The sequence below is a fragment of the Monodon monoceros genome, unplaced genomic scaffold (genome assembly GCF_005190385.1).
Source record: "Monodon monoceros isolate NGI ecotype Baffin Bay Population unplaced genomic scaffold, NGI_Narwhal_1 Super_Scaffold_13, whole genome shotgun sequence".
Classification (NCBI taxonomy): Eukaryota; Metazoa; Chordata; class Mammalia; order Artiodactyla; family Monodontidae; genus Monodon; species Monodon monoceros.
Window position 1 is genome coordinate 1,243,646 of NW_021703769.1, and position 23,353 is coordinate 1,266,998.

The 23,353-nt window shown below is 58.8% G+C and overlaps 1 long non-coding RNA gene across 1 annotated transcript in view; it reads left to right on the top strand.

Annotated features, from left to right (window-relative positions):
• The window catches only part of LOC114894580, a 6,218-nt gene extending 1,289 nt beyond the window's left edge, over positions 1-4,929 (top strand). Inside the window, exons 2-3 of the long non-coding RNA XR_003793257.1 lie at positions 1,387-1,685; positions 3,670-4,929. This is a non-coding gene — a long non-coding RNA (uncharacterized LOC114894580). The remainder of the gene's footprint in view (positions 1-1,386; positions 1,686-3,669) is intronic.
• The last annotated feature ends 18,424 nt before the right edge of the window (positions 4,930-23,353 follow it).

Consider the following 23,353-nt stretch of genomic DNA (forward strand, 5'->3'; position numbering starts at 1 on the left):
TGTCTGTGTCTCTGTGTGTCTGTGTGGCGCAGGGCACAGTGCTGGCCACACAAGGATGTGAAGCCCATGGTCTCTGCCTCCAGAGGGCCAGTCTGGGCCACAGTCCCCAGCACAGTGGGCAGAGTGGACGCCCCACTGACCCCTCCTTTGTGGGGGGTAGCCCAGCTCACTGGCTGGAGCCCAGGGGAGAGGTTGCTCTCCATCCAGAAACAGGACTCCTGGGAGGGTGGTCCAGGCTGGAAGCTTCCTCTTCTGAGAGCCGCACAGCTGGATCACATAGAGGTTCTTGGGGCCTGAGGGGCGTCCCAGCCCCCAGCCCCTGCGTGTCAGGGGAGGCAGGTCCCTGGGCAGAGGGTGGTTGTCAGGAAGGCAAATCTGGGTGACAGGTGGTTCCCCTGCAAGGTGGCAGGCCTCGCATGGGGTGTTTCCAGGGAGGGGCTGGGCTTCGCTGGTTGCTAGCTGCTCTTGAGCTGCGGTCTCGTCACCCTCCCATCAAGGCCACTTCCTGGGGCTCTGCGGTCCCAGAATTGCTCAGCTCCTGCTTCCCCCCCCCCCCACCCCCGTGCTCAGGAAGCGGAGGTCACATGGGGGGCACTTGCCATCCGCAGCCACAGTGGAGACGTTGACAAGTCGGAACTCTTTCTTTGGGAAACTCTCCAGTCTCCCGCAGGACCACGAGTTCCCCGGGCGGGCCTGGGGGAGGTGTTGGTGGGGAGCTGACCTGAGCCCGGACTGGGAAGGGGGCCACCAACCCCTCGGGCTCCCGGGTGGCTCCGGGCTGGACAGCAGGCCGGGGGAGGGGTCTGGCAGCCCTGGCCGTGAGGGGGGTGAGGGTGGGATGGGGAGGGGGGCGCGGTGGCCTGACCTGCTGGGCTCCAGCAGGGAGTCTGTGTAGCCCAGGCCCTGTTTTCTCAGTGTCCCCGCCAGGGCTGGTGGCAAAGCCAGGCTGAGACAAGAAGCGGGGGAGCTTGGTGGTGAGCGGGCTGGGGCCGTGGGACACCCCCTAGAGCCGGGCCACGGTGAGGGCTGGCCCACACCCACTGCGGGACGTCCGTCCTCCTGGCCTGGGTCTGCCGGGGTGGCCGTGGCTCTTTCCCCGGGATGCTCAGCCCGCTGTCCTGTGTCCCCCTCGAGATCACCTGCCTCGCAAAAGCCGGGAGGTGCCCGTCGGCCTTTCCCACGGCCACTGAGGGTGGATAAGAAGGAAGGCGGTCTGACACCCGCTTCTCCTGGTGCCTCCCTGGGGTGGCAGGTGCGATGAAAGCCCAGTGGGCCTGGACGGTAGCTGCTTACAAGGCCGCAGAGAGCTGGACGCCGCCCAGCTGGCCCCCAGCACCTGTGTTTCCTACCTGTGTCCTTCCTTTGTGTTTCCATCTTGCCCCTCAGGCAGCTCCTCCCTGGGACTCGGGTCTGAGAAGGTCGATGATGCAGGAAGGTGATAAGTCAGCTGGCTGCCATCGGGGGACCCTGGAGCCACCGAGAACACAGGCAGGCCAGCCGGGCATGTCTTGTCACCACCCCCTCCTGCCCTCCTTCCTGGCCCTGAGAGGGGTACAGCCACGCAGGAAGCCTGCCCTTGGGGGAAGGGGCTCTGTGAGCAAGGATCAGGTGTACGTGAGGGATGGTAGCCGGCTTCTCCGCACTCAGGGCTCAGAACACACCGCTGCCCCGGGCCCCGGAGCCAGGTGAGAAAGCCCGCCCAGGCCCCGGTCCCGCCCTGGCCGCCCTGGCTGCGGCAGCCCCAGGACAGGCGGTGTCTTTGCTGGTGTCTGTGGGCTGGAGGGGAGGGGCGGCTGCTGGTCCTGCTGAGGGAGAACCTGGGACTGCCTTCCCAGGAGGGGAGTGAAGCGGCATCGCCTAGGAAGGTGACCTTTCTTGGTGACCTTGTGAGCACTGGCTTCTGAGCCGGATTCCCGCCCGTGGCTCTGTGTCCAGACAGGCATGGCTCTTCCATGCCCAACAGTCCCTGTCTTTGCTGCAGCAGGAAAGGAAGCTACAAAATCCCCCAGGAGGTTCCGTTCTCCGGTTCCCATGTCTGCCCGGCACCTGCAGGGCCTCCGGTGTCCACTCGGATCCTCTCAGGAGGGGGCATCCTCGACCGAGTCCTCTGGACTCAGATACTGAGTGAACTGATCTGAGCCCTGTCTTGAATCATCAAGGCCACGGCTCCTCCAGGGCAGGCCTGGGCTCCACATTCCCCCAAACAGGAGAAAGAGGGTGACAGGAAGGTGGGTGTGGGAGACCTAGGGGACACCACCTCTTCCAGAGCCGTCACCTCGTGCTTACAGCTGGCTGCCATGGGACGCCACGGGCAGGGGGCTGTCTGGAGGCGGGATCTGTGGAGGAAGCCCCTGTGCGTGGGTGAGGGGAGGGCGCACCGTGCACAAGTGCGGATCCACCTGCAGGAAGTGCTGTGTCAGGTCCTCAGCTGGGCAACGGGGGGGAGGGTATCTGCCGGTCCTTTGGCCTCTGCCTCTTTGCTCTGTCTGCCCAGGTGATGAGAACCCAGTGGGCTCTGCTTGAATGGAGTCCACTTTCAACTGTTCTTTTGCGAGCAGCTTCTCCTTGGCATCTTCCCTGAGATTTGAATCCACAGAGAGTAGATTCAGGAAAACAAAACCTCCACACTTTTACCAGCTGGCCAGGAGGGAGGCCACCCCACTCAGAGTCCTGCCTGTCTAGGGGTTGGGCGGGACCATGGAAAATAACAGTAACAGCCATACGTGGGAGCCACGGGCCAGGCACCGAGCATGGCCTTTCACAACAAGCCTATGGAACACAGACTGTCTTATCCCCACTTTATAGATGGGATAACTGAGTCTCCCAGGTAAGAAATTTGGTCCAGAGCCCACCACCAGCTAGTGGCAGAGAGAGCTGGCTTTGAACCAGGTCCTGTAGGCTCCAGGGCTCAGGTCCTGAGCCCCTTCCAGCCTGGGGGGAGGCATCCTCAGGATGCGCTCTGCCCTTGGGTCCACGACAAGAGGCTGGACCATCCTCACCTCCAACTCCGTCTGTCCTACAGGTCCCTCTAACTCTTGGGCCCAGCTCTGGGGTTCTGCTTCTCGCCCTTGGCCTGCAGCTGTGGTGTCCTTCACATCCCCAGATTGGTCTCCCCTTTGTCTGTAACCCGTGAAATCCCATTTTCTGATTCTTCCAGGTGAGACAGCCCAGAAGGGGCAGCCCTGGTAGGAGCCTCCCTTTTCCCTCTAGCGGGCTTCCCTGCTGTCTGGGTCTGCATCACAAAGCATCCCACTGAGGGAACTGCCCAACCGGCACTGGAGCTGCATGCCTTGGTGTCAGCCCTGGGCCTGGCATCCCTGGGGGCTCTGCCGTCCCTCCTTCAGCTCCGCCCTCCCTCCCTCAGCTCCGCCCTCCCTCCCTCAGCTCCGCCCCCTCAGCTCCGCCCCCCTCCCTCAGCTCCGCCCCCCTCCCTCCTCTCTGCCTCCTCTCCGCCTCTCCATGGCTGCTTCCCAGAGTTTTCTTCACCTTTGGTTTTTGGCAGTTTGATGATGATGTGTCTGGGCGTGGTGTTGTTTGAACTGATTCTGGTCGGGGTCCACTGAACTTCTTGAATCTGCGAAATTATGTCTTTCACCAAATTGGGGGAGTTTTCAGCCACTATTTCTTTAAATGTTTTTTCCGTTCAACACTCTTTCTCCTCTCCTCCAGGGCCTCCAAGGATGCGACTGTCAGGACTGGTCCTCCCTCCCCCCACTTCTCCGCCTCCCTCCCTGAAGGATTCCTGAATGTTCTCTCCTCTGCACTTGTCTCCCCGCCGCACAGCAGAGATAGAGGTGGAGCTTGGCTTTCTGCACTTGGGGGCTGCTCTTAGGGGAGGGCAGGGGCCAGTCTCCCAAATCCCTGTGCTGGATCAGACGTCAGGTGCTGGGTGCAAAGCAGAGATTCCTTTCCTTCCTTCTGGCCTGGAGAAAAGGAGAAATGCCCTCTGGTGCTGTGGAGCCAGCCAGCCCAGCCTCTGCATTGCTGGGAAGGAGACTGACTACATGCTAAACACTGACCCCCCCATCCCCCCTGCCCCAGCCCCTGGCACCCACCATTGTACTTTCTGTCTATGGATTCAACTCCTCTGGGGACCTCCTATAAGCGGCTTATTTCACTTAGCATCATGCCCTCGGGGTTCATCCATGTTGAAGCTGGTGTCAGAATTCCCTTCCTTTTTAAGGCTGAATAATATTCCATTGCATGGACCACATTTTTTTGTCCATTCATCCATCAGTGGACATCCGGGTTGTTTCTGTCTTTTGGTGATTGTGAATAATGCTGCTATGAAGACGCATGTGCAAATATCTTTGCAAGACCCTGCTTTCATTCCTCAGGTAAATACCCAGAAGCAGAGTTGCTGGATAAGATGGTAATTCTTTTTTGTTTATTTATTTGTTTGGTTGGTTGGTTGCACCAGCTCCTTAGTTGCAGCTCGCCGGCTCCCCAGTTGTGGCATGTGAACTCTTAGTTGTGGCATGCATGTGGGATCTAGTTCCCTGACCAGGGATCGAACCCGGGCCCCCTGCACTGGGAGCTCGGAGTCCCAACCACTGTGCCACCAGGGAAGTCCCATCAGACAGTAATTCTATGCTTTTACTTTTTTGAGGAACTGCCGTCCTGTTTTCCAGTCTTCCCGTCTTTTACCTTAAGTGGAATCGTTCAGTACGTGTGTGTGTATGGCTTTTTCCATGTGACATTATATTCATGAGATTCATCCTGGTTGTCACACGCAGTGGCAGACTGTTTCTTTGCACTGCTTTGTTGCGTGCCATTGTACAAACACACAACAATTTATCCATTGAATGGCTCGTGGACACTAGGCTGTCTCCAGTTTGGGGCTGTTACGAATAGCGCCACCTGCACGTCATAGCCCGTGCCTGGGGAGACCTGTGCAGAGCTGATGGGTCCAGGGTATGCATGTGCCTTAACTGGATTTTTTAAAATAAATTTATTTATTTATTTTTGGCTGCATTGGGTCTTTGTTGCTGCGCGTGGGCTTTCTCTAGTTGCGGCAAGAGGGGGCTCCTCTTTGTCGCGGTGCACGGGCTTCTCATTGCGGTGGCTTCTCTTGTTGGGGAGCACGGGCTCTAGGCATGCGGGCTTCAGTAGTTGCAGTACTTGGGCCCTAAAGAGCGCGGGCTTCAGTAGTTGCAGTGTGTGGGCTCAATAGTTGCGACGCACGGGCTTCAGTAGTTGTGGCTCGCGGGCTCTAGAGTGCGGGCTCAGCAGTTGTGGCGCACGGGCTCAGCTGCTCCGTGGCACGTGGGATCTTCCCGGGCCGGGGCTCGAACCCGTGTCCCCTGGATTGGCAGGAGGATTCTCAACCCCTGAGCCACCAGGGAAGCCCTTAACTGGCTTTTCACAAGCCTTATCCATGCAAAATTCCCTGGAAAGGAGTTGTGTTGTGCTTAAATACAGTAACATACCAAGGTTGACAGTCGCCACACGTATTTCTCAAATACTTCCAAAGTGGATTCTAACTCTGTGACAACCCCTCTGTGGGCCAGACGCGATCGTTCCCCAGCGTCTCAGGTCAGGATAAACCCTGAGGTGAGGTAGCTTGCCCAGATCCCCCTGCGGGTGAGTGGGGAGCTGGAATGCAGATCCGGCGGCACTGGTCCCCATGGCTCACACGGCCTTTATTCACCTCTGAAAGGCAGGCGCTTGTTTTCCTCTCCACCACTCACGTTACCTTTTAGAAATTCAGTTTTAATTGCAAGGAAAATATTATGACAGTAGGCCTGCCCCGGCCGCCTGCTGCTTCCCCCTCTGTTATTACAGTAATTGACTTGCTGGATCCGGCTGACCGGAGGGTGCCCGTCTTCCTCGCCTGTGTTTGCCGGTCTCAGGCAGGTGCGTGCCTCTTGGCATTATGATTCCAGATAACTCAATTGGACGTGACTCGTCGAACAAAATTATCGGGAACAGAATGATGTTTAGTCAGAGGGTAGCTAGGAAACTGATCCACCTGTCTTGTAATTTCTTCTGATTTGTAGCAAGAAAGTTTATGAAGGTCCTGTGGTCACGTGAGAGCGATGACCAGCATGCACACGCCCTTGACCATCTATTTATTTACTCGCTCCTTTCTTATAAAATAGCACACACGCGATGCCCGCCGTTTTTTGTAACCCTCTTTCCTCCACTTAGCAGTGTATAAAGGATAACATTCTGTGCCCATAAATAGTCGTCTACAGCTTTCTCGGGGGCTACATCCTGTTCTACCATAATTTATCTAACTTATGTAGATTGTTCCCAGCTTTGGGGATTATCTATTCTTGCCTGCGAATCTTCAGGCAGAAACTTATTTCCTTAGGACGTAGTTCCACGGATTTTATTGGGATTTTAGTCCATCTGTGCACCCTCCAAAAACGACGTGCCAATTTATACTTCTACTGGCAGGGCATGAGGATGTCTTTTCTCTCTTCTTTGGCCAGTATCAGCTTTAAAATTTAAACCATTATTTGCCAGTTTGACAGAAGACAAATAGACTGTCATCAGTACTTTCATTGCACTTCTTTGATTCAGGCGAAATCAAGCGTTTGTCATGAGCCGATCAGCGCGGTTTGTGAGACGCCTGTTCAAGTCTTTTGCCCATTTTCTGTGGATGTGCTTGTCCTTCAGAAACATACTGCTTTTTCAGAACATTATTAACCATTTGTCTGTAACATGGATTGAAACACTTACTCCTGGTTTGCCATTTGCTTTTAATTTTGGTTTATGGTATCTTTAACCGTACAGATATTTTAAATTTTCATGTAGCCAAATATATCACTCTTTTCCTCTGTGGTGCTTGGAAGGGCCTCACCATCCCAGAATAATGAAATGATTCATCTATATGCCCACTATTTTATCTGTCTGGTGGACTGGGATATGTGGTGACGTAAAGCTTCTAAACTACGCTTCAGATGCTTTACTTAAAAATTAGCTGAGGATCTTGCATTAGTGGCCAAAGATTGCAGATGGAATATGATTATATGGTTTTTAAATGGGTAGACGCTGATATTTCCTGTAGATCCTATAGATCTTCATCAACCCCTCTGAATACAAAGTTTTCCCAGGTCAGTGGACTTGGAGAGAATTGTTTTCCCTTAATCGGTCATCTTCCATCCACCGGGCAGTGACCCCCCCTGAAGTAACAGTCAGTTTCAGAGCCACTGCTGACCCCAGCGAGCACAAGGTCTCAGAGAGGAGAGCCCATGAGCGCCACAAAAGCACAGAAACACGGTCCCCCAGATACGGCCAGCGTGGGTGTGGCCGGGTTCCCGCGGGAGACGTGAACGCTTGGGTTGCTGCCGCTGTGTTTGGAGTCAGCGTGCGAGGCACTGGGCCCTGTGGGAGCCCGGGAGGGTCATGGATGTGCCTGTCTGAGGCCCCCGCCCCGCGCCCGATGGGGCTGCCTGGCAGGACGTCCCTGCTTCTAACACCGGGCGATGCAGAAAAGAAACAACTTGTGGAACTTCATAAATCAAGACTATTTTTGTTCCAAGGATTGAAAATTGATTACGGGTCGTGCGGATCCGGGAGGCCCGACTGCCTCAAGCTCTCTCTGTGCCAGAGTCCTGCGCGTCAGCAGTTTTCCCGGAAAGCAACCCTTTTGTGTTGAGCATCCTCGCGACCGATGACTGTACTGGGGCTGCCTGGCCAGACGGGGATGCAGAAGGCGGGCGCGCTGTCCCCAAAGCGCCTGGTCCTTTGACGACCCCTCGGGGGCAGAGCTGAGGCCTCTGGGCGGGACTCCGCTCAGCCTTCCTGCTCCTCCACGTGGACAGCCTGGGAGCCCCCCCGCCCCGCATTTCTTTGTTCGTTTGACCCAGGTTTGCATCGGACATACCCCGGGGGAGAGGCCTTTTAAAACAGTTTACACGCCTAGTGAACATTGCCCCGTAAGATGACTTGATGCCAGTACCTCCCCCTTTGTGAAGCTTTTCCTTTGACCTACGATAAAGGTTGCTGGTCACTGCCCCTTGAGTCCTCTGAGATGACCGGGGACGGGAGCGCTGTCCGGGCCAGAGGCCCTTGTTCCCAGGGGCAGTCCTGGGACTCCACACCCCGTAGGGACCCTGTGCTCGAGCAGCAAAGGCTTGCTCTGCGCGTCGGCGGGTGGGCTGTGCTCTGCTTCGGTGTCTCCGTGGGAAGGACTGGCCCTGGCAGCCTGCTGCTTCCAGAAGAACAAGAAACACAGTGGGTAGAGCTTGTGGTTCCACAGCCCACCCCCAACCAACCCACAGACCCGGGAGTGAGGGGGACATGCCTGGGGCGCCTGCCACGGGATGCTGGTCACACGGTGACAGCTGACCGATGCAGGAAGGGCCTCGGCTGAGCATGGCTGGGACTCATCCCTCTGACTTTGCCCCTGAGTGTCCTTGGTGTCTGTGGGCGTCTCTCCTCCCCCTGCCCCCCGCCCCGTACAAACCGTCACCTTCTGTCACCTGACACCTAACACATCCCCCCACCACCCCATCATCCCTCACCCTGCCCCCTCCAATCCAGTCACAAGAGCAGTGATCTTTGAAAGACACAAGCTGCTGAATCATATCACGTCCCCCTCCCCGTCGCCCCAGTTTAAAAGCCCATTAGTGGTTCTCTATTGCGTTAGAAACAGACCAAACCCCTCCCAGTGGCCTGGCCCAGCTTCCCTTCAGCCTCTGACCACACCAACTCCCTGGAATGGGCCGTCCTCCTCCCTCCCAGTTAAGCACCACCCGTCCTTCCATTCGCAACTAAAATGCTCCCAGGGGCTTGCCTGGTGGCGCAGTGGTTGAGAGTCCGCCTGCCGATGCAGGGGACGCGGGTTCGTGCCCCGGTCCGGGAAGATCCCACATGCCGCGGAGCGGCTGGGCCCGTGAGCCATGGCCGCTGAGCCTGCGCGTCCGGAGCCTGTGCTCCGCAACGGGAGAGGCCACAACAGTGAGAGGCCCGCGTACCGCAAAAAAAAAAAAAAAAAAATGCTCCCAGGCCCGCCGGCTTGGGCCCCTCGCCCACGTGGGCCTGTCCTCGGGGGCTCGGGGACACGCCCAATGGGGGTGTGCATGCCGGTCCAGCTCCCACACGCCTGCAGGGGCCTCCCAGTGTCCCCTGGCCCAGGCGGTGGGGGGCAGGGCCCTCCACCCCGTGTTCCAGGGGCCCCCTGGACGTTTCCAGCGACCTCTTCCCTCTCCTCCCCACTCCTCTTGCTCCCCTGGGTCCCCTGACAGGGCGGCCACCAGCCAGGACATGGCTTTGGGGGGTGGGGGTCACCTGCCACTGCGGGGAGCCCCTTGGTCCCCGGTGTCTTCTCCCACCCTCCCTGTCCCTGCCGCCCCAGGCTGGCCAACGGTGGGGGGACCCCGACTTCACCCTTTTCCTCCCAGGCTGCTCTCTGCACAGCACCTGATTCATTTAAACATTTCACCTTTATCATGGCCAACAAGGCCTTAAGCCAGTGATTCTCGGGCCCCACTGCACATTTATGAACACGAGATCCACCCTACCCACGCTGATCTGCCCTTGCAGGCCCATCTTGCCAGCACAGAAGCAGCCCCCTGAAAAGACAGAGGCTGCTCCTTTCATCACTGCTCGTAGAACTGAGTCTCCTTGACGCTGCCAAGGCCACGGGCCAGCCCTGGACCAGGGCCAGCCAGCCAGACCTGGGACACGTGGGCTGGGATGGGGCAGGGATGGATCCCCCAGGAGAAACCAGGTCCCCCCACCTCAAGAACGGGGTCCTCCCACAAATGTCCTCTGCAGCGGGGAAGGAAGTCCCAACCGACCCGATCTCCCTGTGGCCTCGGAGCTGCAGAACTCCGCTGTAAGTGGCCACAGAGCAGGGGGTCAGGGGAGCGTCGTTTTTAGGTTTATGAGACATTTTATTGGCCCATCTCAGATCATCATAGAGTGTGAGATGCAGTGTTTGCACCCCTGCAATAGTTTCCAGGCAAGAGACAATAAAGCAGAATGGATTTCTAAATGTGGGCGTTGTCGCCTTGGTTTGAAGGTAGGCCCTATATATATATATATATATAATGTATATATATTATATATATAAATTTTTTTTAATTGAAGTCTAGTTGACTTACAATGTTGTATTAGTTACTGCTATACAGCAAAATGATTCAGTTATACATATATAGCTTCTCATTTTTTAAAAATATTCTTTCCCATTATGGTTTATCACAGGATGTTGAATATAGTTCCCTGTGCTCTACAGTAGGACCTTGTTGTGTATCCATTCTATACATAAAAGCTTACATCTGCTGACCCCAACCTTCCACTCCATCCCTCCCCCACCCCCTCCCCCTGGCAACCACCAGTCTCTTCTCTATGTCCGTGATTCTGTTTCTGTTCCATAGATATGTTCACTTGTGCCGTATTTTAGATTCCACATGTAAGTGATGTCATATGGTATCTGTCTTTCTCTTTCTGACTGACTTCACTTAGTATGGTCACCTCTAGTTACATCCATGTTGCTGCAAATGGCATTATTTCGTTCCTTTTTAGGCCCGAGCAGTGTTGAGCACAGGGAGACTTTAGTTGCAGCCTGGGCGAGCATCGTTTGGGAGCATGCTGCGTACAAGGCCCTTTACTCTGTCGGGAGCTTGGCTGGGGGGTGAGTTTGCTAGTCCCCTTGAATGCTATTTAAGGAGGAAACCAAATTCCCTAAAATGCACGCGCCCACAGCGGACACATAGCTGACCCTCATACTCCTCAGTGTGAATATTGAGCTGAAATGAGCTGCGTTTCTGGCTGGGCCACAGCTCGGAGAATCCGCTCGTGACAGGCATGCAGTCGAGGGGTTCCCCAGGCCAGGGCCTCAGTCACCCACAGAAAGTGAGAGCTGGCAGCCAGCTTCCTTGGGCAGGGCCTGGGGACGGGTGGTGAGCGCTGGGGGTACGGGTCTTCCGGGACACGCCCCCAGAGAGTAGGGAGGAGAGGATGCTGTGGTGGGGGGTGCACCCTGCCTGGCCCTGGGGGACGTTCACCCAGAGTCCCGCGTCCGTCCAGCCGTGGAGGCAGCTGGGGCCATGCTGGGGCCCTGCCAGCCAGCTGAGTAAATCAGCTAATGAATAACACCAGTTAAAACTGGGCCGCTCTCAGCGCTGAGTGCTTCACTGGCCCCCAGCCCAGCACTTCCCAGCTCAGGGTCAACCCGCAGATCCTCGGAGAGCTGGGGGCAGGAAGAGCCGGCATCGCTCGCCAGGAGTGTGGTCCATTTAGCTGGGTTGCTATTTTTACCCTTTGTTCTCCAGCAAGGGATTGTTCTTGACGGCAGGGACTTCATCAGCCCCTGGCCCTCCCTGCCTTCCCCCCTCTCTGACCAGCAGTGTCTTTCTCTCCTTTTGGAATTTGAGATGATGCCACCCACTTGCATGAAAGCCAAGTAGGTTAGTCGTTGCATTTAGAGGAAGGTGTCGTCCATAAGTGCTCTATTCGTTATTAATGAGATGGTGGCCAAAATGTGGGAGTGGCAATTTGGATTTTATAAAGTTGCCCGGACAGGTGTGAGGGAGATCATTCCGGAGATGTGTGCTTCCCCGCAATTCCCGAATGCGAAAAAGTTTAAACATTCTGGGGCCGCCCAGCTCAACTATTCATCAGGTCATAGAGTGACATCAGAGAAGAGTTAATGACAGGACTTCCCTGGTGGCACAGTGGTTAAGAACCTGCCTACCAATGCAGTGGACACGGGTTCGAGCCCTGGTCTGGGAAGATCCCACATGCTGTGGAGCAACTAAGCCCATGTGCCACAACTACTGAAGCCCGCGTGCCCAGAGCCCGTGCTCTGTAACAAGAGAAGCCACTGCAATGAGAAGCCCATGGGCCGCAATGAAGAGCAGCCCCCGCTCGCCGCAACCAGAGAAAACTCGCATGCAGCAACAAAGACCCAACGCAGCCAAAAAAAAAAAAAAAAATCTATAAAAAAAAGAGTTAATGACAAATAACAGTTCACATGATTCCCAACGGCCAGCCGGTCTCCACCAGTGGCTCACTCACCTGGAAGAGTGGCCACCAGTGAAGGGCTACCTGCAGGCCTGCTGGGTCCTGAAACTGCTGTGAGCTGTCCATCGGCCCCATGAGGATGGGCCTGCAGGGCACCCCTCCTCCCACTGTCCCTGCGCGTGGGCCGGCCCTGGCAGAGAATGGCCGGCCATTGCTGAGGGCCGCAGGAGTGTTGCAGGGTCAGGGAAAGGTGGCATCAGGCCCCGAAGGGGCCCCAAGTGGGGCTTGACCGGAGCTGCCAGAGATCTGGGGCTTAGGGCTGGTCCAGGTGGCCCCGTCTCCCCACTCGGGGCCCCTTCCGCTCAGCCTCTCCCCCTCCCACCCGGCCGCTCCCCTGCTGCCCCGCACAGCTGGAGGGGAGTGGGCACAGTCTCCTTGGAGGGGGTGTAGGGACCACGTCCTCAGACCCCAGCCAGGCTGAGACCCCCACCTCTCATCACACCCCCCAACCCCCGTCACCGATGCAACAGAAAAGCAGACATCCCAAGGGAGGCCAGTGGATCACCGGGCTGGGCTGGGATGAGACGTCTGTGACCAGTGGAGCCCAGCTGGGTGGTGCAGAGCAGGGGAGGGGCCCCACGTTCACAGAGGGTTGAGCACAGCAGGCTGGTGGGTGCCAGGCCACCAGTGTGGTTCCAGTGGCTCCAGACAGGCAAGGAGGCTGGGGGCTGGGCCTCTCACCTGGGAGCACAGCTGGGAGGGCAGCCGGTCACAGAAGCATGACCGCAGTCAGGGTCTGGGAGCTTGTCTGGGCTCAGCCGGGAGTGGGTGTGCTTTCTCCCCCAGGCTCTGAGCAGGGAGGCCCCGACCTGAGTCCTGTCCTGGGCGAGCTCTGGGAGTGTTTAGGTGTGTGTGGGGTGCACCCCTTCCCCCAGGGGTCACAGTAATCAGAGAAGCAACTCCCGCTGTACCCAGGGCTCCAAGGAAGGAGGGCTGCCTGGCGGAGCAGGACAGTCCGCGGGGTCTGGCGGCAGGGCCTGTGGGTGGCTGCACGTAGCTCTGGGCCTTGCTGGCAGCCACTCAAGGGTCGGATGCACTTTTCCAAAGACAGGTCTCTCCCAGCCCCAGGCTCTTCTCCAGTGTTACTCTGACACCCTTCCGTGGAGGAGTGGGGGTCTCTGTCCCCTCTTCTGGAATCCGGCGGCCTTGTAACCATGGTGGAAATGACGCCATTCCACTCCAGAGTCTTGGCCATAAAAGGTGACCCAGGCTGCACTGGCGTCTGCTGGGCGCCAGGTGCAGAAGTCGGAGCCATGTTCAGGGCCCTGGGAGGGGTCCCAGCCAAGGTTCCTGCTGACAGAGGCCACGACTGCAGGAGACGCCCTCAGGTGACGGGACCCCCAGGCTCAAGTCTTCCCAGACCTTGAGGAACAAACCAGGCCATCCCATGGGGCCTGTCTGAATCCTGCCACACAGGCTCCGAAAGCAATGGACTGGGTCATCTTACAGCCCAAGTCTGGGCACCCGTGATGCAGCAGTAACAGGAACCCATGTAGTCAGGCCCTCACTACCCCGGCCTCCCAGCCTCTGCGGGCAGGTCCCGGGAGGGCCCCCAGGGGAGGCAGGCATCACGGTGAACAGGCAGGGTGGGCCCGGGTCCGGCCCTGATGCGTCCCCATCTAGGTGTGGCCGGGTGGTGCGGGTCCCCAAGATGCAGCCTCTTCCCCACCCAACCACCGCCCCTCCGAGGTCAGCAGGTTCTGCAGGAGGAGGCGCCACCCCGCCCTCCCAGCCTGGCCAATGGTGTGGCCTCAGCTCAGAGCCTCCGCAAGCTACATTCAGGGGCTGCTCTAACCAAAGGCCATTAAGCTGTCACAGCCCATATGTCTCACGTCCCCCTTCCTGCCCGTTACCGCTGGGCCGGTGTGCGTGAGATGCGTCTCTTCCCGTCTCCTCCTCCTTACTGAGTCACCGCAATCCAGCCAGACCGCCCCCCACCCCACCAGCTCTGAGCTCGTCAGCTCTGCCACCCATTATTCACCCCCAGAGCTGGGGTGTGGGGCGAGAAACTTGGATCTCACAAGGGCTTTGGGTCCCAGGCAGCTTGAGTGGCTCGGAGAATGGTGGGCAGAGGCCAGTGTGGGCTCCAGCCCCTCTGCTCCTAACTCCATGTGTGGCCGAGTGGCTCCCAGCTCCCAGCTCAGACTTGGAGTCCGGCCCTGCCCCACTTTCCCCACGGTCGAGGCGGGAGGATGGGCAGCTGCTGCCCAAGTCCAAGGATGTTGGTCGACTTTGACGCAGAAAAAGAAGAAGTTGCATCAATGTGCTGACACCACGCCCCACCCGACCGGCTGCTGACACTCAGCCTCCCCTGCCAGCTGCAGGACAGCTGTGGTGGCTGCCCATGGAGTCCTCACTGCCTCCCTGAGCTAATGGCACTGCCCAGGTGTTGTAACTGGAATATCGAGTATCGAGCCAGCCATGCATTCAGAGATGGTTCCACTCAGTTACGACAGACTCATTATTTTTGCTAGATTCAATTTCCTAGTATCTGTTGAGGATTTTTGCACATTATGGACTGAATCTTTGGGTGCCCCTAAAATTACCCTGAAACCCATGTGTTGAAGCCTTATCTCCAATGTGATGGTATTTGGAGAGGGGGCTTTGGGAGGTAATTAGGGTTAGATTAGGTCATGAGGATGTGGCCCTCATGGTAGGATTAGTGGCCCCATGAGAAGAGCCACTCTACCTGCATGCACACCAAGGAGAGGCCCCGTGAGGACATAGCAAGAAGGCTGCTGACTGCCGGCACAAAGGGGAGCCCTCGCCAAAACCAGATTGTGCCAGCGCACTGATCTCGGACTTGCAGCTTCCAGACCTGTGAGAAAATGAGTTTCTAGTGTTCAGACTACCCAGGCTGTGGTATTTTATTGAGGCAGCCTAGCTGGCTAAGGCAGTATTGATGCTCATGTGGCCCGGCCTCCCCTCAGGCTGTCCAGGTGAGGTCCAGAATATGCTCCAGCACCCAGGCCTGACCTTCACCAAGGCCTGACCAGCACCCAGGCCTGACCAGCACCCGGGCCTGACCTGCACCCAGGTCTGACCATCACCCAGGCCTGACTTGCACCCCGGTCTGACCAGCATCCGGGCCTGACCTGCACGGGGCCGACATGGCCAGAGGCCCCAGGGGCTACCGAGCTGACCTGGGCTGAGCACCCCTACAGCCAGCCCCTCCCCCCCAGGCCACACGGGGACTCATGGGGAGCGGTGCTCCCGGGAAGACACAGCCGGCGTCTGTCCCAGGCTGACCACCTGGCCTGGAGCCGTCTCCCCTCCCGGCTGCTGGAGGGTCACTGTCATTGCCCTATGGAGGTGACTCCAGGGGGCTCATCTCCACTGATTCGGGTGTTAGGGGCCCAGGGGCGGGGGTTTTGTCCTACTATGCGCTGGGCCTCCACCTGGCTGCTGCCCTCCTGCCTGTGGGATCCTCAGTCACCTCACCTGGATGATGGGCTTGAACAGCTGCCCTGCAGTCACAGTGGGCGTGGCCCAGGGCAGAGGTCCACGGGAGGCCCTTCCCCCGGCCTCGACAGGAGAGCAAACGGGAGGTGCGCGAAGGCCCGCGTGGGTCCCGGAGCAGCCTTCACACTGCGCAGGTTGTGTAACCCGAGCCTCCGTTTCCCTCTGTGGGAACCACGTGGGCGCCCTGCCATGACGACGGCAACACCCCCGACACCAGGGACCCGTTTACTGTCCATCCGGACTCAGACAGCTAAGTCCCACTGTCTCTTAACCAGGGAACTTTGTGTCAATAACTTACTGACTTTGCATTTATTGAGCACTTACTGTATGCCCGCCCTGACCACACACACTGTCCTCCAACTTCCCCTCCCACTCCCCCATCCAGGCCCCTCCTCTTCTCTCTGCTTCCCAGGGCCGCGGGACCCAGGCCTCCTCTCCCCGCTGTCCACACCCCTCATGACCTCAGCCAGTCCCAGGGCTTCAATGTCACCTGGACATTGACGACCCGAAATTCACGTCCACATTCCCTACATTTCCCCTGAGCTCGTCTTAGCCCTCGAAGGCCTGCTTGTCCACGTGAAGGCCAGCGGGAGCCTCAGGCCCAGTGTGGCCAGGCAGCACCGCCCTGCTGCTCCGTCAGGCCCAGGCCATCCCACGGCCCCGCCACCAGTTCAGCCGCCTCGTCCCATCCCTTCTGTGCTTTGTGGTTCCTCCTTCACAATAAGCCTCAAGTTTCCCTCTGCCCGTTGGCTCCACCCCTCCATCTCCCTCCCACAGCAGCCAGAGGCACCTTGTGAAAACACGGATTAGATCCGGCCGTCTCTGCCCCCACCTCATTCAGAACAAAACCTGCTCCTTACTGGGGTCCACAATGCCCCCCAAGACCTGCCGCAGGCCCTCTCTGCCTGGGCTCCAGCCGCATGGGTCTCCCCTCTGGCCGTGGACTGCCCTCCGGCCCGTTTGCCTCAGGGCCTTTGCACCTACTGCTCCTGCGGCCTGCAATGCTCTCCCACAAGGCTGCATGGCGGCTCAGGCATGAATCAGACATTTCTTCCGGGGGGAGTCCTTCTTGGCCTTCCATGCCCCCATCTGCCTATCTCCTATAAAAACCTGACATTGTCTCAGCTGCTCTTATATAGGCACTGCCCCCCGATACCTCCCACTAGAACGTGAGCCCCTGGGGGCAGCGACCTCCTCTATCCGGTTCAGAGGTTTCCTGGATCAGTGCTGCCCATCGTGTGGATGAAGAAATGGAGACACACAGCAGTGAGCAGCGGAGTGGGGCTTGAATCCACCTCGGGGGGACCACGGCCTCGTCCTGTCTTGGGACGTGCTCACGTGGGTGCTCTCCCATGCTCCATCCGCACCACAGGCAGGTCCTGGAGGGAGGCTGCTGCCGTGGGGTCCGTGCCCAGCCCAGAAAGATTCCAGGCAGCTGCCAGGGGTCCGACAGCGTTCCTGCCAGGCTGGGCAGGGCCTCCCTGGGAAAGGGAGCTGGAGCAGGGGAGGCGATGTGCCCACCTGGGACGCCTGAGGAGCCCCAGGGCAGACCCCAGGAGGCAGCCCTCCCAGCCCCGCCGATCCCTCTGCGGGGCCACAGCAGAGATCGCTTCTTGCCTGGTCCCGGCGAGTGGCTGGGTGGGCTCCAGATCTCGGGGGCTCAGGATGCCCTCGCTAAGCTAGGGGCTGGTCAGAGCATCTGGGGTCAGGGCAGGAGGAAGCAGCCATTGTGTCCTGGCCGGGAAGCCCTGCTGCTCCCCCCGGGAGGTGCGCTCTGCTCCTGGAGGCCCTGGGGCCCTGATGTCACCTCTGCAGCGGAGGGAGCGGGCCTGCTGTGCCGCGAAGCCAGCCCAGGGGCTGGGCAGGGAGCCCTCCAGGGCTCAGCTTGCCCAGCTCTGAAATAGTCACCGCTTGCTCTCTCCGGGGGCGTGGGGATGACACGGAACCCACGGAGCACATACGCCCCCCAGCCCTCGTCCTGCCCGCCCTTCGCTGGCTGCCCGGAGCCGCCCTGCCCGCCTGTCCCAGCCGGCCTGCTGCATTATTCACTCGGCACAGGGCGCCCCCGGCCGGACGAGGCCGGTGAGGGGGGCCGGGGGCGCCCTCCTGGACCACGTCCCTTCCCTCTGGCGCTCTCTTAAGTCATCTCTGGCTGCAGCTTGGAGCCTCCGCCCACGCTGTTAATGGACCCACAGCGGAGACTGCCGCAGCCACGCCGGCCCAAGCCCCGCCTCCACTGCCCGCGGGGGCCACATTCACTGCGCCAGGCCCAGCGCTGCAAACAGGCTCCACCCAGTCACCGAGCTGACCTCCACCCCCCACCGCCAGCCAGGCAAGGACCCGGGATGGAAACGGGCTCCAAGGCTCCGCAGGCTGGGATTGCACATGGTTTGCCTTGTTTTCTCAAAAAGTGCTTCCCAGGGCCATGGGAAGGGCACGCTCTGGGCTGTGCCTGTGTGTGCACACATGCGTGTGCGTGTGTGTGAAAAGGTTCCTGCATGAGTCACACGTGCAACACTTTGCACTCAGCACAGCTTCCATTGCCCTCTGACTCCCCTGTGTACATGTGCGGACACTTGCACACGTGCACAGACGTGCAAAGGTCCTGTCCGGGCAAGATTTGGAGCTCGGGCCCTGCGTGCCGCGGGCCTGCTCAGCATTAGCTTCCCCAGATTTGGTTTTGGGGCTTATCATTGCCGTTTGCTGCTGGTTTATCCAGAACGTCCCCCCGAATATGTGGGCCCCTGTAAACCTTTGGCAACAGCTCTGCTGAGGGAAGGGCCCCATGAATCTCCAGGCCTGTGCCAGCCCTGTCCTGCCCCCAATAAGCAAGGAGATATATAGATGGATGGATGGATGGATGGATGGATGGATGGATGGATGGATGGATAGATGGATGGATGGATGGATGGATGGATAGATAAAGAAATCCCAAGACATGGAAACAATCCAAGGGTCCATCAGTGGATGAATGGATAAAGGAGATGTGGTATATACACCATGGAATACTGCTCAGCCATAAAAAAGAATGCAGTCCTGCGATTTGTACAACACAGATGGACCTTGAAGGTATGATGCTAAGTGAAATAAGACAGAGAAAGACAGATATCATATGATTCCACTCACATACGGTACCTGAAAATACAAAACAAACAACAAACAACATGAAACAAAAACAAACTCATAGATGCAGAGAAGAGGTTAGCAGTTACCAGAGGGGACGGGCTGGGGGTGGGCTGCAGCTGGACTTGAGGTGGGGACCACTCTGTAGTGTATACAGGTGTCGAGCTGTACAGCTGACACTCATATAACGTTAACAACCAAAGCGCGGGCGGATTAGTGGGAAATTGGCTATTCATGCCCCAAATGAAAGAGTAAATCTCGCCCCCGTGTGAATCGCTGCTTGGGACGTTACCCTCAGCGGGTGCAGCGCCTTCTGCCTCGGCCGGCGGGGACATAAAACCCTGCCTTCGACGTGAGCCGAGCCTGGCGCCAGCTTCCCGGAGAACACGGATCCCGGTGTGGGACCAGCACACGCCCGGAGGCCACTCTCCTCGGTGCTGAAAGCGAGCCTCACAATGGGAGGTGGGGGGCCATGGACATTCTCGAGGCCACCTTGGACAGTTCCGGCCTCTCCCACCCACCCAAGAACATCTCTGGCCTGAGTGGACGGCGTGCGGGGCAGGTGGAGAGCCTCCAGCAGAGAGAGACCCCGACCAAAAGGGGCGGGAGTTGGTGGTAGACACTCAGCATCCCCCACTTGGGGGTCACCCACTCGGGACCGCCTCAGAGAGTCCTCGGCGGTCTCTTCTCATCAGCTCCGCCTCTCTGCCTTTCCTCCCCTCCTGGCCTCTCCTCCCAGCTCCTCACGGCATTTGCTGGCATCACCGCCATACAAACTATGTGCCCCAAACCTTTGTCCAGGGCCTGCGTCAGGGACCCAGATGAAGACACCAGCGCTCCCCACTTGTGGCAACCCTGGGGAACGTGTCACACCAAGTTTTTCTTGACAGAGGCTCCCCACGTCCGCCCTCCAGCTTCAACAGTGCCAGCGGGGGCCCAGCCTCACGGTCTCGGGGTGAAGTCGGCTGGAAGCAGCTCTTCCCACAGTGGGTACCCAGGACCCTTGGTCCCATGGACGCTCCACGAGCCTCAGCACACGGCTTCCCAGAGGTGGCCCACAGGCCAGCAGGAGGGGCTCTGTGACCTTGGTGCCAGGTGGTCCCCCAATGAACTCGTCCAGGAAACCCTTCTTTCTGCTGACAGCTGTCAACCCGTGTCCCAGAACCCGTGCTTCCTGGTGGCTCGCAGCTCATGGAGGAACTGATTGGACATGCTCCCAGAGTGGCTTTCCTTAGCGCGTTTAAATAGCGTGAAGCCACCAGATTAGATTTCCACACTCGGCCTCAGGAACATGTAGTTCACACATCTGTGAAATCCCGGAGCGGCAGTGATGCATCATCCCGGTTTGTGTTTCCAGAGCCCCATGGCAGAGCCCCAGGCAACCCAGTAAGTGTTGGTGGCAAGGATGAGCCACGTGCAATGCCAGGTTCTACTTGGGTGGCAGCCTCAGGGTAGGGGGGAACCTGAGGCACCTCCAGCCTCGGGCATCTCTCCACCCGGGTCTGGGCCTGAGTGGCGCCCCCTCCAATGTGCTGGTTTTCTGTCATCGTACTTTACAGGTAAGGAAACCGAGGCCCAGACAGAGGCAGCCTCTTGCCCAGGCCCCAGCCTCCCGGCCCACTCTGCCTCGGAGAGTCCAGCTGAGCTGTGCTGAAGAATGTGGCCAGCGGGAGACACAGCTCTGTGCAGAGCCTCCTGCTGCCACCTTGGGCTGGCAATGCCAGATCCCCGCTGGCCGTGGTCACACGTGCACTGCACTAGACGCCAGCCACCACCTTGTCTGTGTGGCGACCCGTCACCTACAGGGGACATGTGTGAGTGGCATGTGTGTTTCAGGGTGTGTGGTGTGTGTTTGTGCGGCCATGTCACACCTGACCCGTGGCGCAGGTGGGCCTCACACTGCAAGTTGGGTCTGAGGGGGGTTCCGCCCACACATCGTGTGTTCAGCTCTGCTGTGAGTGTCCACGTGAGGCCGGGGAAGGCGGGGCGAGTCCACTGTCATCGCAGAACAAGCCCTCTAGTTGGTGTGGCCAAGACCTGCAGGGGCCTGTTGCTGGTTCTCAGAACAAGTTGTACATACCTGTCCCCGGGCTCAGGGGGCACCTCAGATCTGAGGTAGCCAGCAGGTGTGGGGACAACTGGGGAGAATTCACCTGCTCAGAACTCCTACCCGTCATCTGGGTCTCATTTTACACATCCCTTCCTCCAGGAAGTCCTCCCTGACCACTCACCCAAAGCAGGTAACGAGTACCTGCCATGAGCCCCACACCCCACGTGCCCTGCCCCTCACTGAACTCTGCAGTGCCTGGCACAGAACCTCCTCGGGTATTTCCTGGGTACAGTAAGGTGTGGATGAACGCAGAGCTCGGCGGTACCCAGGCCTGCAGATTTCCTTGGACCAGAGAGCCACAAATCCGTCTGTGACTCATGCCACTGGATCACTGGCCTCCTTGGGAAAATGGGCGGAAGATCTGACCTAATTCCCAGGAACACTAGACTTCTGCTCTTCTTGGCAGTGAAGTTCAGAAGACACCCACCGCCCCCATCACCCTGGGGAAGGCAAAGGTGATTTTCTGCGTTGATTGGCTGGGCCTCGGGACCCAGTTCTTTGGTCAAACACCAGTTCAGATGTTGCGTGAAGGCATTTTCAGATGTGATCAACACTTAAACCAGCCGACTTCAAGGAAAGTGGGTGACCCTCTGCGATGTGGGTGGGCCATCCAAGCAGCTGAGGCCGCAAGAGCAAAGACTGATGTCTCCCCGGCAAGGCCCCCTCCTTCTGTGGGCACACGGTGGGTAGGCGGCCCTTCAGCCGGAGATGCGAGTGGGTGCGTCCAGCCCAGCTGTGGCCCCACTGGGGAGGGTGGGGAGTGGCTACCATTTACCAGCATCGGTTTCAGCGGTTTTACTGTTTGCCCATCTTTCCTCTCAGCCCAGAGAGGCAGCGACTGGCACGCCCCTCTGGAGCAGGGGGGCGGGGGCTTGTCTGCCTCCCCGACCTGCGCGCACGCCCAGGTTCCTGGACAGATATTATGGGCAGCCTGGGTCTGTAGGTCTGAATCACAGAGCACTCATATATCACACCTGTGCTGGGCTGCAAACCCTGGCGGAAGTACTAATGCTTTCTCTCTAAACAGCCCTGACACGCGGAGCTAATAGAAGTTAAGTGAGAGACCAGCAGCGCCCTTGTGAAGGCCTCTGGGGTGAGGGTGGAGGCTCTGGGACTCCTCCACCCTGCCGGGGCTTCACAAAGGAAGGATGCTGGGGGCTGGGGGGCGCTCAAACCTGGTTTCTCGTGACCTGGGGTCTGCATCTCCCTCCTCGCCTGAGCTTCGTGTTCCAAAAGTTTTCAAGGCCCATTTTTAAATGCAAGCAGCCGTTGCAGCTGGTTGAACATCCGGACTGTGAGAAAAGTGCCAATCACCCCTCCCGCCCGCCCCTTGCCCCTCCCCCAAGTCGTCTGCCCAGCAGTTTCTCCAAAGCCTTAGCAGCAGCTCCTTGGTCAAACTCGCTTTAGAGTGAATCCCCTGATGGGACCGCACAGCCTCTCATCACCACAGGTTCCCCGGCTTTGGGGCTCGGTGCCCGCAGACCCCCCGCAATCTTTGCAGCTGCTGCCGACGTCTTGGTGCGGCTGCACCATCGCCACGCAGGCCTGCAGGGCCTCCCGCTACAGGAGTTTCCTCCTCGAGGGCAGTTCAGGCAGGAACAGCATCTTCGCACAGAGAAGGAGGCCAGGCCTGGGAAGGGGGCTGCACCCCAGGGGCACCCACAGCCCTCTGGGTCCAGGGGCCACCAAGGGGCTGGGCTCTCCTGCCCACCTACCCAGCTCTCCCCATCAGATGCTGAGCAAGGTCTTCCCTCTGACCCTCGGGCAGCCATGAGGATGCTCGGCTGGCCCAGGACACTGACGTCAGGACATATGGTCACTTGGCCACAGTCGCCCAGCAGGTCCCATGTGTCACACAGCCTCTGCACCTTGGCTTCTCCTGGGAGGCCTCCTGCCCTCAAACTCATGGCCCACCCAGGACCCCAATGGCCCCCCTCCCCGTCCCACCGCAAACCCCACCTGCACAGTCCTAGTTCCCTGCATGGTTGCTGAGCCCTGCAGGGAGACGCCACCCAAGAGGGGCTGCGTCAGCCCAGCCTTCGTCCCCGAGGCATCCCCAAGGCTCGAGGCTCAAGGAACGCCACGCCAGCTCACAGCCGGCACTGGGGGGACCGACGGCGCCCAGCGGCCCTTCCCTGGACCACTCTGGACAGGAGCCCTGCCCCAGTGTGGGCCTGGCAGAGCAAACCCCCATTTCCTGGCTGGGATGAGAGCCAGCCTCCAGGGAGAACTCATCGTGCGCACATGAGCCCATCCTCCCGGCATCCTTGATGACCCTGCCCCTCCCCCAGGAAGCACCAGGGGACAAAGCCTCGCTGGGCCCCTCCGGGATCTCGCCGAGATGCCGGGGTGGGGGGGGGGATGCTTTGCTCAGGAGTGAGAGGCCTATTCTGGGGTAAGTTGCCAAAAGGGCATAAAAGCACGTTCCACAGCTTTTGTTCTTTGTGACAGCTCCGCTCCGAGTCATGCCGCCCCAGAGGAGCCAGCCCCCAAAGGCCAAGGACACGAGCCTGTGCGGGCAGGTGTGAGGCTGCCAAGGGTCCCCACATGTGCTTGGAAGGCCCCCATCGGGGACAGGCTTCATATGCTCGGGGCCCCCTCCAGATAATCATGCTGGAGCCATCATTACCGGGGGCAGAGAGAAAAGAGAGAGAGAGAGACAGAGAGACGCAGAGAGAA